Here is a 19799-nt window from a genome sequence, read left to right on the forward strand (position 1 = left end):
GAGGAAAATAATTAATAATAATAATAATAATAATAATAATAATAATAAACCATCTCTGACCCTCTGCTTTACCTTTCAACTTCTTGCTTAGGCACCAACAAGTAAGAAGATTGCTCCACTGTGTACATTTTACCCACCCGTCACCCTGGAATCCTGATTGCTTTTAAATTTTCCCAGGGCACAGATGCACGAGCAACCCTGGATTTGCAATGACCCCAGGCTTTAGGAAGTGACAAGTGGCTGGGGACGGGTGATACCAGGAAGAACAGACCTGGGTTCCTTCCTCCACCCTGCTCCTTCAAGCTTTGTGCAAACTACACTGCCTTACATAGGCAGAGGGAGGAAGACCAGGAGAGGAGACCATCCCCGCCTCCTCGCTCAGCCAAATCAGGGAGACTAAATGAACAAATCCAGAGTTGTTTATTTATAGAAGTCCACAGCAACAACCAGAGAAATGATTTTTTTAAGTCCTTGCAAAACAAGCAACATTCCAGTTTTAGGCAATATATCTCAAAACATAAAGGCTTGGGTGTGGGGTGGGGAGTGGTTAGGGTCAGTGGGTAGAATTTATTACTTAAAGCTGACCTTCCCAGAAACAGTTAAACATGCTTGAAGCCAAGGTCCAATGGCTCCTGCCTGTAATCCTAGCTGCTCCAGAAACTGAGATCTGAGGTTCCAGGTTCTAAGCGGAGCAGTGGCTCAAATGGAGGAACGCCAGCCTTGAGTGAAAAAGGTGAGGGACAGCGCCCAGGCCCTGAGTTCAAGCCCCAGTATGGGCATGCGTGTACACACACACACACACACACACACACACACACACACACTTTTGATAGTGTAATGGAAATAAACAACTCACTAGTTGTCAATGCATTTTAAATACCTGAGGGAAAGAGATGAAAAGGAAATACAGTCTGACAAGCACATTCTGGGAAGTTGATGCTTTCCCCCTTAAGAAGTCCTCATGTAATAACATCAGGCTTTCCTTGCCCCCACCCCCTATTCCCCGCTGTGGGTTCATAAAGTGACCACAGGAAAGCTGGAAGATAGACCAAAATGCCTCAGATCCCCTCAGCAGAGCTCACCTCCCAGCATTTCACAAGTCAGTGTCCCCACGCAAGCGCCCCTATTCCAAGGGAGGGTGGAGAGCCTTGAGCAAGCCTTGCCTGCGCCCTACCTACCCTGGGGGCCACTTACCCCGGCTCAGCCTTGCATTACTCCGGAGTCCTTGGGGCTACAGGGGTGGCGGGGCGTGCAGAAGAGCAGGAAACCGGGGGCTGGAGATACAGAGGCTGGGCACCAAGGCTAAGGAGCTCCGTGCGATATCAGCCTCCAAGAGCGCAGAGCCGGAGGGGGCCCTGCGGGGCTCCGGGCGAAGGGGATAACATTCCCCTTGGGCGGCAGCTGCTCCAGACTGGCGCAGCAGCTCCAGATCCAGGAGGGAAAAAAAAAAAAAAATCCAGGTCCAGAGGAAAGAAGCTAGCTCCAAGCGCAGGCTGCCTCCGGGCTGCTTAAAGGGACGCTGCCCCGCCTCCCCCTCTGCTGATTGGGGAAAATTCCCAGCCGCCGGCCAATCGCAGGCCTTTTCCCAAATTGAGATTTCAATCAAGGGAGCTACTGCTTTAAAATTAGAAAGGGCTGATGAGGGGCTCAGCCAGCCTTTTCTCTAGAAGCAGGACACAAGCTCCCAACTGCAGCATACTTGTGTGGTGGCCATGGCTGGAATCAGGGACTTAGGCTGAGCACCCAGGCCAGAAAAAAAAGAGCACCCTGGTTCCTCCATCCGTCCTCTGTCCTGGGCTCCTGTGTTCACCACAAATACTCAGCCTTCCCGGGGCCTTTACTCATAGGATACTATTCTTCTGGCTAGTACTTGCTGGTATCCCTAAGTACTGGGATTAAAATACAGTGGCTGGGGGTTGGGACTGAATCTGGCTGCTGGTTTGAACTGCCTCATGAGTACAGTTACTCATGAGACAAAGATGAAGTGGGTGCCCACCCTGTGCCTGATCCCATATCACATACCAGAAACATCCAGTGGAAGATCTTTGGCTGCAAGGGACTCTCTGGGGGGTGGATGAGTTCAGAGTTCAAGCTGCAGGATTAGACAAATAGAATTGCTTCCAATGATACACATGGAAATACATGCACAAGAGTGTTTACTGTACTGTCAAAACAACTGCATAAGTTATCTTTTCATAGGGACTTGGTTAAATTATGGTATGTAACAGAATACCATACAGTCATGAGAAAAAAAGAAGAGCTAAGAGTGCTGGTATTCAATGAAGTCCAAGATATATTGCTCAGTGTGGTACAGAAGTTAAATGCATTCCTGCTATATAAACAAATCTTCACGTTTTAGCTACACACATGTATGCTGTACATACATTATTCTAGAAATATGCCTCAGAAAATGGTAAAAGTTATTATTCCTGACAGGAAGGCTAGGGAAGATTTCAGAGAGGAAGGAGATGATATTTTAACACATATCCTTATGTATTGTTTGAATATTTGTACCAGAAGCTTGCAACAAGTTCTAGGTTCTAGCAAAATGGAAAATGTTGACATTTTGAAAACGATGACAGCTTAAAAATCCCAACCTTTCAAATACTTAGATGGGATAGATATTAAACTCTTAACTGGTTAGTAATAAAGAAGATACCTAGGTGTTAAAGACATAACCAGTTGAGAGTAAGAAAAGCAAGTAGGCAGATTCTTGCTGAGGCTGGGAGGAGGTAGGGAAGTTGTAGGGAAAGGCTTTGTCTTGGTTCCCTGGGAGCTGGGGGGAGATTAGGGAGGGGACAAGGCCTTGGAACTAGAAAAAGGAGGAAGTTACTATAAGACTCTTGTATAAGTCAAGAATACTCACTAAGGGTTGTACTCATGGTAAATGTATAGATTAGAAAAAAGAAATGTCTACTGGCCCAATGAAACTGGCCCTGTTTGTGGTGGAAGATTAAGTTTGTATGAGGCTCAGAACCTGTGACCTGTGACTTTCAGGATTTGGGGGCATGAAAGCAAAAGTTAGTATCAGGAAGTTCTGAAAGAATAATGAACAGAGGAGTCTCGGTCTCATGTATGGACTGCCAAGAAATGCTTCACAGAAGTAGATGAAAAATTTTCCCAGGGAACCCATTGCTCAACTCAGCCTACAGTGGGTCCAGCAAAGCAGAAGTTCCCATAGTCAGTTACAGAACAGTTAAGGGTGTGAGCAGCCAGAGGCCAACATATGAGAACATCAGAGACTCAAGAATTAAAGGTCATAAATCAACAACGTAACACAAGAAAGTTGAACTTGACTTTAAATGCTGAGGCTGCAATCAAAATTCTCTCAAAGAGTAAAACAGCATGACTATCTCTCCCCCAGAATCACCAAAATAAAGCATTCAACAGATAGGTTCAACAGGTTCGATATGTTGCTGAAGAGACAATATCATATGCAAAACAAAGCAAAGGAATAAAGGAGTGAAAAACTGAGAGAGACAGAGAGAAAGAGAGAGAGATAGGGGAGGGAGATTGTTAAGAGACATGAAATACAGAAGAAGGCCCAATATATGTATAATAGGACTTTCATTGGGAAAAAGCCAAAGAAATTGGGGAGAGGCAACAGCTAAATATACAGTCGTTAAGAATCTTCTGGGGCTGGGAATATGGCCTAGTGGCAAGAGTGCTTGCCTCCTACACATGAAGCTCTCGGTTCGATTCCCCAGCACCACATGTATGGAAAACGGCCAGAAGGGGCGCTGTGGCTCAGGTGGCAGAGTGCTAGCCTTGAGCAGGAAGAAGCCAGGGACGGTGCTCAGGCCCTGAGTCCAAGGCCCAGGACTGGCCAAAAAAAAAAAAAAAAAAAAAAAGAATCTTCTGGCATTCATAAAAATCCTGAATTGTCATACTCAAGAAGAACAGAGCATCTGAATCAGGGACAAATATGAGAATATTCGCATGTGTCAATTATTCATAAAAGCAAGTCAATAAAAAATTGAAGTGTGGCAAAATGAAACAGTTTAATAATGGAACGGCAGAGGTAAGTTAACGAAAAGCACTTGATTGTCCAGGAGAAAAATGACTTCTGCCATTCCTTGTATGGAGCTGAAATACATTTCCCTTCATCTTCCATCTGCATTTATAATGAATGCAAAATGACAGATGTTTGAAGACATAGCTGTGCATTATAGATGGTGCTCAGGTTTAAGGGCAAAGTGGCAGAGATCTCCTGGGAAATCCACCAAATAAAAACAGCAAAACAGCAGGGAAACAAAAGAAGCCCAAGAAAGGAGAGCCTCTGCCCTTGAAAACCTTCGTCTGGTTAGCACTATATCAGAAAATGGAGAAGACTGTAAAGGAATACAAGCTGCCTTGGCTTCCTGCAGGAACAAGCTAGTATTTTTCCAGGAAAAGACTTTATAGAGATAGATGTGCCTTTGAACCTAGGATTGTCACTAGTTGTCTCTGACCAACTACACTGTACATCTTCCCAAATTTTGCTTATCTCAGATGTAAAATGGAAGTCATATCACTCTTCCTAGGGTTGTTGAGAAAAATATCTCAGTGCCTGGTTAAAAGAAAATTCTTTTTTGTTTCCAAAGAGAATTTTCTTAAAGAGGACTGGCTTCTGCCTATTTTCATAAAACTACTCTGAGAAGCTGGGTGCTGGTGGCTCATGCCTGTAATTCAAGCTACTCAGGAGGCTACGATCTAAAGATCACAGTTTGAGGTCAGTTTAGACAGGAAAGTCAGTGAGGTTCTTACTTTCAGTTAACCACTAAAAAGTCAGATGTGCAGCTATGGCAATGGTAGAGTGCTAGCTTCGAGTGAAAAAGCTGAAGGAGAGTGCCCAGGCCCTGAGTTTAAGCCTCGGTACCAGCATAAATAAACAACAACAACAGAAACCAGAGTCAATCGAGGGAAAGGTCAATGAACCCTTCTCAGTATTACTGGGTAAGTTTGTGAACCACTGAGGAGATGGGTGGAGTGGAAATGCATGAAGTCCAATTGAGGATGCCAAGTGGCTTGGGCTTTTTTGTTTGGCAGATAAGAATATGAAGCGATCTAGCCAATCTGTAGGAATGGCCTGAATTAAAGTGGATGGAATTTAGTAAGGGCAAGGCTTGTGCATGCTCTTTGAAGGAAGCAATGAACTGTGAAGTCTGAGGGAGGGGGAAGGGAGGAATCAGCCCTAGGCATATTCTTCCATTCATTCCTTCATGCCCTATTTAGCGAACATTCATACAGTGTCTACCATGAAAAGGATTTCCCTGACAGGCTAGGTAAACATGGACAAGCCTGAATAACACATAACGCCTGCCTTCAGGGAGCACGAATGAATGGCAGTAATCTGAGATCTTCTTCACTACCAATGACCTCTCACATTCTTCCCGGCCCTTGAACTTTTGTAGCCCATCCTAGCTATACCCTTTGGATTCAATACCATTAGAATAGCCAACAAGTTCCACCTCTTGTGCTAACATGGATAAGTGGTGGCTTCCTAGAAGGCTGACCTGATAAGAAGTCTGAGGCTATACCAGGCAGGGAAGCATGCGGTGATTGATTCGTGATGTCTGTCATGTTGCACCCATAACATTTTATACACAGTCCATTCCACGGATGAGAAAAAAATAGATTTTTCTTTCTTTCTGTAGCATTATAAATTCAGCCACCCTAGCAGAGGCAACCAAGGAGAACTTCTATATCTGAAATGTTGCTGAGAGAGAGAAAAAAAATATCTGTGGCTTGGAATTTTTCTGATGAGCTTTAAGATATGAAGTCCAATGCTTTAGCAGCCTTTTGTATTCTGCCTGCAGCAAACTGAATAAATAGGGAAAGCTACAAACTTTGATCTCTCCATGAGCTACAAAGCACATCCCCACCTCCTCCACACATACAAGATTACATACTATCATATATTTGTGTGTATATATATGTATATATAAGTAATTTGAGGATATAAAATACATTGGGTGGCAGAAATGTCTATAAAGTATGTTTCAGAAACACAAAAATGCAAAATGCATTCAGAGAACAGCAATTAACATGTTATTTAAGAAAGGATGAATGTTTTAAGTCATTTTCTTTTATTTAAATGTTAGAGATATTATCATCCAAATAAAGGAGGGGGGATAGCTCTTATTTGTTTTCTTACAGACACTTTATATTCTGGGGGCTCTGTAACACTAAGGAGATAGGCTATGCTCCACACCCAGTCAGCACTTACAAGCATCACCCAGCCAGTCACCAGCCAGAATCGCAGAGGACAAAGTAGAATAAATGGGCCCAAGAGAAGCACTGAGCCCAGCCTGGTTCAGATACAAAGAACAAACTGTAGCATTTGCTTACCATGCCAGCTCTTCTGGCATGCCAATTGCAAAGTGAACTTTATGGAAACACAGCTCCTTGAGAAAAAGGTCTAATTAATTCAGTTATATAAACGCTAACGGAATAGTTGGAGGAAGAGGACAGGTGGAAGAGAGAACAAGGGAGTGATAGAGCCTAAGAATGAGAATAAAGGAGAAGAGAAAGAAGGTGATAAATAGGGTATGTGAAAGGATACTCTAGAAGCCTCTGGATTTCCTTCTGAAAGCGATGCTCTGAGCTGACATTTGTGAATTATATTTTATATTTTGGTCACATCCATTGTTGATGATGTGGTTATGAAACTTGAAGATGATCTATGGAAAACAATTCTGCAGGGTAGGCACAAGTTAACGTTAGTTTCTCCTCCAAACATAGCACATCAGGATTTCTACAGAACCTGCTTTCACCAAGCCCCAATGTCACGAGGCATCATACAGAATCTGCCCTAATTTCTAGTAGGCAAAGTGTGATCTGTGTACACAGCTGAATGCTTCTCAGTAGCTCCAATACAACAAAAATAAATAATTTTTAATACATCACTCTAAGTGAAGGAAGACAGACAAAACATCCCCAAAGAGGCAAATTACAGGAACAGTAAGTGGCTCAGCAAGCTAACGGGGCTGGGAGAGTTGGGGATGGGAAGGAGATGGAACTGACTGTCTCTTAATCGTGAGCTTGGTTACGTGACTGTGCATTTGCCAAAACTCATTTAACTCTAAGCCTGTGAGTAAAGTCTATAAATAGTGAAACTACAAACTGAACAAACAGATAATACCCCCCAACGTTAAAACCTTCTCAAGTCATCACTTGGATTATTAATTATTATACACTAGATGTTTTCCTTATCACACCCCCTTTTTTCTCCTCCTGTGCCCATCCTGAGGCTTGAACTCAGGGTCTGGGAGCTATCCCAGTTTTCTTGGTGCTTAATTGGAGAAAAGAGTCTCTTATTTGCCTGGGTTGACCTTGAACCCCAATCCGCAGATCTCAGCCTCCTGAGTAGCTAGGATTATAGGTGTGAGCCAACCAGCACCTGGCTCACACTCATTTTTATACAGATGTTTAACATATATCTCAAAAATAGTTAAGTAGGAACAGGAGCCTGCCACAGGTTGTGTCCCTGGGGTGTTCCTCTCTCACCTAGAGAGGAAAATGATGAAATTTCAGAAGAAGAGGCGACTGAAGCCTCCAATGAGGCCCCCTCTTTGAGGTGCTTACTTTGTTCAAAAGACTAAAAGAAATTTATTTTAGCAATATAAAACTTAATGTGAGCTAATCAGTAGTGATCCTGCACTATGTTTTGGGAAATAATGCTATAGACTGGAAACTCCACGAGGGAAGGGACTACTCCTTCCTCGTAGCATGGGTGCCTAACATAGCAGGCACTTGATAAACAGCTTTAATTAGCTGAATGAATGAATAGGACTGCTCTGAAATTTGATTAGACTCAATACTTCCAGGGTAGAAACCTCCTGAGGACAGCTGGGTTCTACTGTCCCCTAAACTGGCAGCCAACAACCCCCTAGTTATGGACACCAGAGACTTCAAAACCTAAGTCCAGTGGTCCATTAACTGTTGCTCATGAGACACATCAGCGCTAGGTGGCTGTGTTTCTGGCTCCCAATGAAGAACTGTTCTGTCTACCTTTCTCCTTTTGTCATTCCATCTCTCTTCCCTACATGGGTAAATATTTGACATTCTCAGTCTATTTCTCAGTGCCATATACTAGCCAGTCGACTAGTTTCTAAACAGAGGACAGTTCACATAAGAGCCACCCATGCTCTGTATATTCTGATTGTTCAGGCCTTCCTCTGGAAATTCAAATTCATTATGTTTGGGATCGAGCACAGATTGTGTATTTTCAAAACGCTCTCAAAACAAAACTAATAAGTGCATCATTTCTCCACGACATCATCAAGCAAATTGAAAAGCTGACAATGACATCTGAAGACTGAATAGAATCATTGGCTACATTTAAGGAGAGGAGGCTTGGGAGGGAAATAATCTTCGTGTTATCTCAGATTGACTATACCTAACTGAAAAAAATGAACTACCAGTTTCTAGGGCAAAGGGTGCCTCTTGGGCTTGGAGAACTTTTCTAAAAGAAGTCATTCATGTGGACAAGAGATCTAGCCACTAGATGGATGAATGGGTGGATAGGTAGGTGGGTGGGTGGGCAGGCAGAGAGATACATACATGTACATATATATGTGGGTATGTATATATACATACACACATACGTGTATACATATATATACAAACACACAAATAGAAGAGTACATGAAGAGATTGTAGAAATTGATTCCACTTGGTCCTTGATTCCTCTCTGCCTTTCTTCTGAGTACTTTTTGTGCCTAGGATCCAACAGTAGACCTATATGTACTTGTTGGCCACAGGAATACTATCTAAGAGGAAGTGCATCTCAAATCCAGAAGCAGGAAGTGAGGCTCTCCACCCTACGACTTGCAAACTGTGTCTTTATAGGCAGATTACTTAAGATTTCTGTGCCTCTGTTTCCTTGTTTCAAAAAATGGCTTTGAACATGGAGAGAGCCGTGTGACAAGGTTGAGAGCCTGGCCTGTCATGCTGAGAGCGGTGGCTGGTTAATGGCCAGCAGAAATGGGGAATTTAGGCTTACCATAACAAGGAGATGACTTTTACCAACAACCTCAGAGACCCACAAGAGGACCAGATGGGGATGTGGATTGGCCTGTGTCTTGCTTCCAGCTTTACAAGACCTGAGCAGAGATGCTAGCTAGCCACATCGGCCCTGAGTTTCTGGATGGCAGAACTATGAGGTAAGACACAGGTGTTGTTTTAAGCTGCTAAGTTCATGGTAACTTGTTATAAACCAACAGAAAAGGAATAGTACAAACCCTCAATCCTCTGAAGTCCAGCTTAAATCCTTCCTGCTCCACCAAACCTCCTTTTGTGAATTCTCACATTGATAAACCATCTCCCCTATGGATCACTAAGTACTGTGTTTCCTGAGCGGCTGCATGGCTTTCTGTCTGGAGAAGGTTTATGAGTGTAGTTTGGGTTTACAGCTCTCGTTCCAACCCACCTTTCCCTTCCCGTCCTCCTGCCTCCAACCCCCTACACCCCCCCAAAAAAAAATTCTTGGAAGAATTTCATCATCTTCAGGAATCTCTAGAATTTCTCACTATCTCTTCAATCATGCTAAGCTCATTGTAGGCCCTTAGCAAATCATTACTGATCTGTGGCCCTAAATCTTCTACTTCCCACCTCTGAATAAGGGAAGAGCTACAGCAGCAGCAAAGCATTCACAGGGGACTGACTCAGAGTTACAACTGCAGTCTGCAAAAACACCATTTATATCTCCACTAGAAACCTCTTCCTTGAGATTCTCTCCTGGCCAAGTGACTGGTTCTAGTCTGTTATGTTCTCAAGATCTCTTTTGGTGTAGGCTTTCTTGCTGTGCCTCTCTGATTTTAGACATAAAGTTGAGGTTCCCAGATGCTAGATTTACATCTTAGTTTCCTAGTTAGGGGACACAGTTGGGAGGTTGTTTTTTTTCCAAAGTGGAATCTAGTCCAGTCGGTTGAATACTCTGCTTTCCCACGTTAAGTCATCACTTTTGTCACTATGACAAATTACCTAAAGCAACAACTCAACTCGAGCAAGGAGTGGTGGCTCATGGTTTCAGTCTATTATTAGACCAGCATGAAATGGCTCATCTGACGGCAGGCAGAAAGGAGACAGAGTGAGACCAAGAATGTATAGGCTCGGGGCTGGGAATATGGCCTAGTGGCAAGAGTGCTTGCCTCCTACACATGAAGCTCTCGGTTCGATTCCCCAGCACCACATGTATGGAAAACGGCCAGAAGGGGCGCTGTGGCTCAGGTGGCAGAGTGCTAGCCTTGAGCAGGAAGAAGCCAGGGACGGTGCTCAGGCCCTGAGTCCAAGGCCCAGGACTGGCCAAAAAAAAAAAAAAAGAATGCATAGGCTAGCTTTCTCCTTCATTCCCTTCATTCCCATTCATTCCATCATGATACCCCGCCTACAGGATAGTGCTACCCACATTCTGATTGGGTCTCCCCCTTAGGTCATCATCTCTGGAAAGCTCTTATAGAACCCCTAGACATATTTATCTGCTCCTCGCCTACGCACTTCTCAGCTCCATCAAGATGAACCCAAATTCCTCCTTAAAATAAATCTGAAGGCATTCCCAAGGATCCAATCACTCTTGACCGAGGAACTGAAAATTCATAGTATGTAGAATACCTTTGAAACAAAACAACCTACTTATATATGAAGCTTTGGATTTCTTTCCAGGGTGGAGTCTAGATTTAGCATTCCTGGGATATAAGTTTCCAGCTAGCCTTCATGTAATTTCCTTTCACTTCTGTAATTATCAGCAGGTCAATTATTATGACTGATAATTATAATGCTGGGGGTTGATTAGGTCTCAAAATTACTTGTGCTAAAGAAAAAGGCAAAAGCCTAAGCTTATAAGCTATGGAATCAGTGCGTTCCTGGTAGCATAAAAATTACCAGGCTGTAAAACGTCAACTTAACTCACACTGTGGCCTGATTTAACTCTTTCATGAATTGTGCCAACAAGACCAAACAGAGGACCACAAATGACCAAACTGAAGACCATGGACTTAGAAAAGGAGAACCTTACTTAGTGAACACAGACCATGAGAAGTAGGATGTGTTTCTGGAAAGGGATGATCCATAGTAATCGCTTCTCTGGAAGAGAGACGGGCATGTCTCTCAGCTGGGACACTATCCAGGCCAAGGCCCATAGCAGACCCCATTAATAACCACAGTACGGGCCAGCAAGGCCTAGAGCTGGCCTCGGAATTTTTCTCCTGGAAAAGGAAGCCATAGATGACCAAATCAGTGGAATGAAAAACAATCAATAAAATCAATGTGCCACCATTAGTAAGTGGAAGGATGGTTATCCTTCCTCACCTGTGTGCATGAAGGAGATAGAGGAGGAGGAGGAGGAGGAGAAGGAGAAAGTGAGCGAGGGGGAAGAAGGCGTATGGGCGTTCTCTATATTCTTCCCACTCTTTTCAGAAGTTAGCAGGTTTCCTGGGCAGTTCAGTCAAGAGGTCTTGAAAGGTCTAAAGGCTCTGCTATCTGATTCATTCTGAAGATCCTTGCGGAACTAAGAGAGAAGGCATTGTCTCAGGTTACTTCAAAGGCATCTCTGTCTCTGTCCTTCCTTTTAGTGGAGCCCCTCAAATCTGTGTGGGACTCCCTGACTTCTCAGCATCTGCGCTCTGCAAGGTCAAATGCACTCTTCCTGTCCTCTCCATGGGCATTTCTCACACAGTCCGGGGATTCATTTAGCACTAAGCACTGTTATACATGTGGGGTGTCACTGTGAACAAAACACATAGTTTCCTTGCCTGCTTCAGGCTTAGTTTCTACTATGGGATGGGCAACAAGTAAGCAGGGAAGTACAAAGAGCAAAATAAAGCAGAGTGAGGAGATATACAATGAATGATGGGAGTTACTAGTCTTTAATCTCACTGCCAGCTTAAAGAACTCTTCTAAGGCTCAGACTCCTGTCTAAATTACCTTCTGGGTATGTCTCACAAACCCAAGGGCAAACTGTCCCCAACAGGCACAGCATCCTCTTCCCTTTAAGTTCCACAGCTCACGGCACCATTGTCCCGAGTCAGATACCAGATGTCATTCTTAAATCTCCATATCCACAGCCTGAACACGCATGCCCTTTAGTTCCCTTCACTCCTGCGTCCCTGCCATCACGTCCCGGTCCTCACCCTCTCCATCCTAGCCTGCTGCACTGGTCATGCTAATTGGACTCCAATGGTAGTGGTCTCATCTCTCCCCTTCCCCATCCCAATCCTACTTTACACACTTGAGCAAGAGTGCAAATGCTAAATAATCCAGCTGAGTGTATTATCACCTGCTCAAAAATCTTCCCGTGGCCCCCCAGAACACTTGGATAAAGAAAACAAGGCCCCCCAAACCCTTCCAGACCTAACTTTTGCTTATGATGCTTTCTTGATCAAAACTGCCTTGCCAGTGCCTGGCTGTCCACACCTGAGCTCAAGGGAGCCATGTGTAACTTCTTCCTCTCAGTTCGACTGCTCCCTGAAACCAGATGGGTCCCCTGAGTCATGCTCTCTTATCCTCCATGTCTCATCTGGACATCTGAGAAGTCTTTCCCTGACTCCAAGAAACCCTCTCAGGGCCCTGTCTGTGAACTTGCATAGCAATTAGCATGCTGTCTGGCACCCAAGAGGCAGGCAATAAATATCTCTCAAATAGGTGAGTAAGTCAATTTACAAAAGCAATGAAAATGTCCAAAGAATGGAGTCTCCTGGAAATCAAATCAACGTGTGTGAACTATGGCCAGTTTCTCGTCGTTCCCAGAGTCCCGATTTATGTGTCCTCAATGATCTAGTCCTTTAAGGGAGGGAATTCCCAAGTGTGGGGCAGGTGGATTCCTATCTGAGCTCGGCTCCTTATAGATAATAGGAGAATAAGAATCCTTGCTTCGAGGAGATGTTATGAAAAAGAACCAGGAAAGTATATTGAAAAATACAGCAGAACCTTGAACAAAGTACCATTGCACCTCTGCAAATGGTAGTTCTGATAATTGAAAATAAAAAGCTGAGTACAGGTAGCAAAAAAAAAAAAAAAAAAGGGCTGGGGATATAGCCTAGTGGCAAGAGTGCCTGCCTCGGATACACGAGGCCCTAGGTTCGATTCCCCAGCACCACATATACAGAAAATGGCTAGAAGTGGCGCTGTGGCTCAAGTGGCAGAGTGCTAGCCTTGAGCGGGAAGAAGCCAGGGACAGTGCTCAGGCCCTGAGTCCAAGGCCCAGGACTGGCCAAAAAAAAAAAAAAAAAAAGCAGGCACTGGTGGCTCACATCTGTAATCCTAGCTACTGATAAGGCTGAGATCTGATTATTTTGAGGCCAGCCCAGGCAGGAGAAGTCTCTGAGATTCTTTTTGTTGTTGCTGCTGCTTAAACTCTGAGCCCAGGCCCAGTCCAGATATGAGTCTCAGGGACTTTCCTGCCTGGGCTGGCTTTGAAGACCCATCCTCAGACCTCAGCCTCCTTTATAGGTGTGAGCCACTAGTGCCCAGCCTCTCTAAGATTATCATCTCCAATTAACCACCAAAAAGCCAGAGGCAGATCTGTGGCTCACGTGGTATATCTCCACCTTGAGTACCAAAGCTCAGGGGCAGTGCCCAGGAGCTGAGTTCAAGCTCCAGTACTGAGGCCTGTGTGTGCGGATACACATACAAATTCTGCCTGCAAGTCAGAATAGGAACAGAAATGCTATGAATCTCTCTGAAACTGATGTCATTTCCTACCAGTCACGACAGAGCAAACAACAGAGAAGTAAGAAAACCTGCATGCTTCGTCCTTCACCAATGTCCCTCATTCCGGTAAAGATGTATGTCTCTCACACTGTAGACTCGCTATTCTGTTTTATTCTGAGTGCATTTAGCTTTAAGATCACAGCCTTTATTTTAATACACACTGCATTTTAACAAGTAGGTCAAAGCCATTTTATACTTGCAACATGATTACCATAGTAATCGCTGTATTTTATAACCTACAAAATGCTCCCAGGGAGACCAGGAGGGACAGCTACACTTTGTAACAAAAATAATAATTTCAGCTCTGCAGAATAAGCTCCTTTTAAAAACTCTCTTGTTGCAAGTATTAATTTTTGAGGCTCCCACAATATTTGGAAACAGCAAATGCTAATGACTGACTAAAGACATACTCAAGAGCAGTTAATTTCAGCAGCTTTATGTGTGGAGAGATGATAATAATGATGACAATAATAATAGTGAATATTCACATAGTATTTCAAGTAGAGTGCAAGCCTGGTCTGTCTGCATAAACTGTCTCCACACTCTTGAGTACTTCCGTCTCATAGTGACTCTGGACCAGAATATGTGATTTGCTTGAACTAACACGGTATTAGCATATGTGACAGAAGCAGAGACTTGTAAAGAAATTGTACATTCCAGCCTGGCTCTCTTCCTGGTGTCAGTAACTGTGCGACCACAGCCATACATGCATAAGCACAACTGTTACTGTCCAACCTCCCTTTATACAACACAAGCAAAGCCCCTCTGATCTATCCACTCCAGCAAGGTAGCACAGAAGAACTGTCCAAATAATGACTGAAATCCTAAGAAATCATCAAAGGTATGCTGATATAAGCTACTTATTCTCAGGGTACTTTGTTACACAGCAGAAACTAACTGATACAATGTTTATATTATGTCCTTTCTCAAAGGGCTTTCCATAAATTAACCCACATATTCTCTACAACAGTTCTTTGGGAACAGTGTTATGACTTAGTTCCTATATGAGGGAAATCAGATGCCCTTAAGGTCACAAAGCCAGAATGTAACAGGGCTAGAATTTGAACACAGGCAGTCTGGCTCCAAAGCATTGACCTCTATCCTATGAATATTGACTCTCAGCTCTATTCATTTCTGATTGCTAAAAATGAGCAATTATGTCAACAAACAAGGCCACAATATACTACTCTGCCAAGGAAATACCATATGAATGCATTTTGCATGCCCCATAGCAGAACATCTGAAGTTTCCCCATCGGCTACACAAGAAATGCCATTTGAAATTTCTGATAGATACATGTACTATCAGAATGAAGTTTAAAAATATACATTGATCAGGAACCTGTGATCTGAGGACTATGGCTGGAAGCTAACCCCGACAGCAAAATCTGTAAGATTCTTATTTCCAATTAACTAGCAAAAAGCCAGAAATGCAGTTATTGTAATTCAAGTGGAAGGGCAACAATATTGAGCAAAAAAAAAAAAAAAAAAGCCAAAGCACAGTGCTTAAGCCCTGAGTTCCAGCACTAGTACCAGCAAAAGATATATGTATGTATATGTGTGTGTATAAAATATATTATATGTATGCTTCAATATATACATTTTATATATATATATATAAAACAAGCTTCAATTGGATTTTTTAATATAAATTTTACATCATGCAATCCCTGTATTCATCACATATTTTATTTCACAAAAAATGTATATAGTATGTAAAATAAAAGTGAGGCTCTCCTATCCTTCAAGTTTACTTTCTGAATGTATAGAACTAGTAATCTAATATATATCCTTTTTAGGTTTTTACTTCAGTTGTGAAAACATCTACCAAATGAGTATTCTTTAAAACTAAATTTTAAAAAATTAGTTGGCTAAAAACTCAAGAGCATATTTTAACAGCTTTACATTCAAAAAAATTGTTCTAATCAGGAATCTCAGGTTCTTATAATTTGGAAGCTACATTAATTTGTATTTTAACTCAAAAATGACAATTATTCCTTCACTTTCCACAACCAATAGAAAGGTTAGCTTCCTTGATATATTTAAGGATGTCCATTTTGGAAGCAAAGGTGTGGCTTAAGTGGTAGAGCACTAACCTTGAGAAGAAAACAAAACAAAACAGTCAAGTGAGAACACAAGGCCCTGAGTTGAAGAAAAAAAAATTTCAGGTCTAAAATAGAATTCTTGTTTGTCCTTATTCTTATCTAATTCTCATCCGTGTTAAAGGCTTCAAAAGTGAAGTCAAATGCTCAGAATGAACAAGCTATTTGCCAGCCAGGGGGTGTAAAATAAAATTTTTAAATCACAAGCAAACAAAATAATATCAACAGAAGCCCAACATGTATACAGGTTAAAAAATGGTAAGTCAGATAGGTGCTGGTAGCTCACGCCTATCATCTTAACTACTCAAAAGGCTGAGATTTGGGGACTGCCGCTCAAAGCCAGCCCAGGCAGGAAGTCCCCGACACACTCATTTCCAATTAACCACCAAGAAGCCAGAGGTGGAGCTGTAGCTCCAGTGGCAGAGTGGCAGTCTTGAGTGAAAAAAGCTAAGGGACAGTTCTCAGACCCTGAGTTCAAATCGTGAATTGGCACAAAGAAAGAAAGAAAAAGAAAGAAAGAAAGAATAGAGAGAGAGAGAGAGAGAGAGAGAGGGAGGGAGGGAGGGAGGGAAGGAGGGAGGGAGGGAGGGAAGGGAGGGAAGGGAGGGAAGGAGGGAGGAAGGAAGGAAGGAAGGAAGGAAGGAAGGAAGGAAGGAAGGAAGGAAGGAAGGAAGGGGAAAGGAGGGAAGGAGGGAGGAGGAAGGGAAGGAGGGAGGGAGAAGCATGAAGCCTCTTAGAAGGCAAGGGCTCCAGCAGGTGTCCCACATGGAAGTAATAAGCATGGGGTTAATTTCTAATCCCATGATAGAATCAAGCCCAGATAACTTACCTCCATAAAAACAGAAAGGACCAATTGTAATTTCTAAAATTCAGCTTAAATCATTTCTCTCTGAATCAAAAGTGTTTGTCTCTGTGACAACTGGCCTTTGTAAGGAAGGCATAAGGTGAGCAGTATCCCAGAAGCCATTGTCCCTGCATCTCCTTGGCTCCATTTTTCTCTCCTTATCTATACACTATTTGACAGAAGATTTGAATAAAGCAGGTAATTGGCAAGGGCAGTTATGGAGAGACTCAGATTTCATAAGGGCCCTGTGTTGACATTGAGAAAAAAGGGTGCTCTGACCATTCTGTGTGGATGAAGACAGACATGAAGGTAGTGTGCCCCTATTGTTCCATAATGGAAAATACTCTTCACATTTAAAAGGCATTAGGAAACACACACACACACACACACACACACACACACACACACACGCGCGCGCGAACAAAAACAAACAAACAAAAACAGGATAGAGCTGGGTGCCAGAGGCTTATGTCTGTGATCCTAGCTACTCAAGCTGTGATCTGAGGATCATGGTTCAAAGCCAGGCCAGGCAGGAAAGTCCATGAAACTTATTTCCAATTAAGCACATACAGACATATATACACACACATACACAGAGTTGAAAGTAGAGCTGTGGCTCAAGTGATAGAATGATAGATAGCCTTGACCAAAATGCTCAGGGATACAACCCAAGCTCTGAGTTCAGGCCCTAGGATGGACACACACACACACACACACACACACACACACACACACACACACATCATAAACATATATGTATGTATACTTATTTTTTGACTCCATAATTCATCCATGAGTCTCTAATCCAGGTAAGTAATTAAAGGATATGACCAGAGAAACATTAACTTATCACAGGGGGCCACATTTTAGCTCTCTGCCTTTTCTTTGCTTAACCATTCAACACAGTCTTATTGAGCAACTACCATATGCCATGTCAGGGGACAGATCCTGAGATTGCAAGAGTGAGGGAGAAATGTTAGTAACAGGAAAAGAAACCTCAACAAGAAGACAGGAACACTGCCGAGTTGCTGAGCTTTCCTCTTGAAGAGTACAATTAGACCCCATGCAATGCTTAATAAAAAGATGGTGAGATATCACTAACTTGGCACTGTGAGCCTCCATTCCAGGCAAATAGGAATAACAATAGGTGGAATGGAGTCACAGAGAGAAAACCCCTAGCCTGGTTTTAGTTAAAGCAGTCTTTCCAGAGAAGGTTACATGCAAGCTCATATTTCAAGGACTAGGTTGGCTTTCGACTAAAAGAATTTCTTTACCAACATTTCTATCAACAATTCGAAAGCTTCTTCCTGCATAGTTAGTGATTACCCGTACAAGCTTTCTCAAGCCGGCCATTCTCAAATTTAATGTGCACAGGAATGACCTGGAATCTTGGGGAAATGTGGGTTGTGGTGTGTGAGGGGGAGGCCTGGGAATCTTCATTCCTGTCCAACTGTGCTTGTGGCTGAGGCTGTTGGTGTGGGGACACTTGGGCCTACTTGGTCTCGCAGCACAGAAGTGCCCTCTGCCCAGCAGATGTGCTCTGCTGGCTCATCTTGCATTTCCCCCTACAGGTTCCCCTCAGTGGCTAGCTTTTTAAAAATCAGGAGATGTCATGCATGTGCAAAACCACAATTATCCATATTTGGATAGGCTCAGACTCGACTGAGAAATCTGAGATCAAACTGGGCTCTCTATGTTCTGAAGGTGCAGGCAGTCAGCAGTGCCAGACAGGTAGAAGCCTTGGGTCATTCCGCAGTCACCTTGGCCCCTATCTCCGCAGGAGTTCTTATCTCTACTGACTGCCCCCTCCACACCTTCCTCCCACTGAGTTCTCTGCCTTCCTAACTGGGGTCCTAGCTGCTAGAAAGGCACAAGGACTCACCAAACTCTAACATTCTTCCTGGGGTAGCCGGCTCACCTGGCAAAAAACCTGGCACTATGCATTAAAACTAAGGAAAGACCGACGGCCCTGCAGAGAAACATCCCAGATTTCTGCTACCAAATTCACCTGACTTGGCAAACACCTGAACCGCTCCAAGGTGGCGTTTCAATCTGGCCCATTAAGGAGCCAGCAGGGCACTTCTGGAAGGGCATGCATGGACGGTGTGTCTGCATGCCTGCAGGGCATTCACTGCTAGTCTGAGGGCAGCTCAGCACACTCTCAGCTGGCAGAGGCTCCAAAGAGCCCACCCTCCTCCGCGCAGATGTCGGCACCTGGATGCAGCTGGAAGCACTTCCCCCACGGGAGTCTCGGCCAGCCGTGGGGGAGGGCTGCCACCTGGACAGAATGTGTCCGCTGGCAAGTGTGTGCGTGGGCGTAAGCAGACAGACTGCAGATCTTTTCATCGTGGAATATTAATCTCCGAGCTGGCACATGGCTATTTTTACATTTGAATGCTGTCTCTTCATGTAGAGGAGACAGAAACACTGCGCTTCGTGTGGTTCAGGCTTCTCCAATCGCCTAAGGCCCTCACGAGAGAGAAGTTCGTTCTTGCCACCAACTGAGACAAAATGGACTGATAAAGATTCTCATCTCAATTGATGAAAAACATTCCAGAAATCACTTAAGCTGTGTGATTTGGATAACTGATTTGTCCATCACTTCCTCTGATAAGAAATATCTGCTATTGCTCTTATAGAACTGGAATTAGAGCTCATAGAAAAGAAAATTGGCTAAGCTGGGGCTGGACGATATGCCTGTCCTCCTAGCTACTCAGGAGGCTGAGATTTAGAGGACTGTGGTTCAAAGCTAGCCTGAGCAGAAAAGTTCATGAGACTTCATTTCCAAAATAACTAGCAAAAAAGCAGTGCTAAAGGCCCAGAGTGCTGCGAGGTACTGAGTGATCCTAGCTAGAGGATCTGAATGTTGACTTAGAACCTTGAATTCTGATCTCAAGTCAAAATAAAGAGTCATTGTCTTTTCAAGATCCACTAACTTGGGCTGGGAATGTGGCTTAGTGGTAGACTGCTTGCCTAGCATGCATGAAGCCCTGGGTTCAATTCCTCAGCACCACATAAACAGAAAAAGCCAGAAGTGGTGCTGTGGCTCAAATAGAGTGCTAGCCTTGAGCAAAAAGAAAGCCAGGGACAGTGCTCAGGCCCTGAGTTCAAGCCCCAGGACTGGCAAAAAATAAAAATAAAAAAGAAGGTTCACTAACGCATGTC

At 43.5% G+C, this 19799-nt stretch overlaps 1 protein-coding gene across 2 annotated transcripts in view; it reads right to left on the minus strand.

The window, feature by feature from the left end:
- Window positions 1–19799, minus strand: part of Prickle2 (prickle planar cell polarity protein 2) — a 305613-nt gene that overhangs the window by 142142 nt on the left and 143672 nt on the right. Inside the window, exon 1 of one of the 2 annotated variants that reach the window (XM_048356088.1) lies at window positions 1195–1442. The exons of the other annotated variant lie outside the window; for it this stretch is intronic. The gene's annotated coding sequence lies outside the window, so the exon portion shown is untranslated. Of the gene's footprint in view, window positions 1–1194; window positions 1443–19799 lie in introns of those variants that run through there. 2 annotated transcript variants of the gene reach the window in all.

The sequence above is a fragment of the Perognathus longimembris genome, chromosome 10 (assembly GCF_023159225.1).
Source record: "Perognathus longimembris pacificus isolate PPM17 chromosome 10, ASM2315922v1, whole genome shotgun sequence".
NCBI lineage: Eukaryota > Metazoa > Chordata > Mammalia > Rodentia > Heteromyidae > Perognathus > Perognathus longimembris.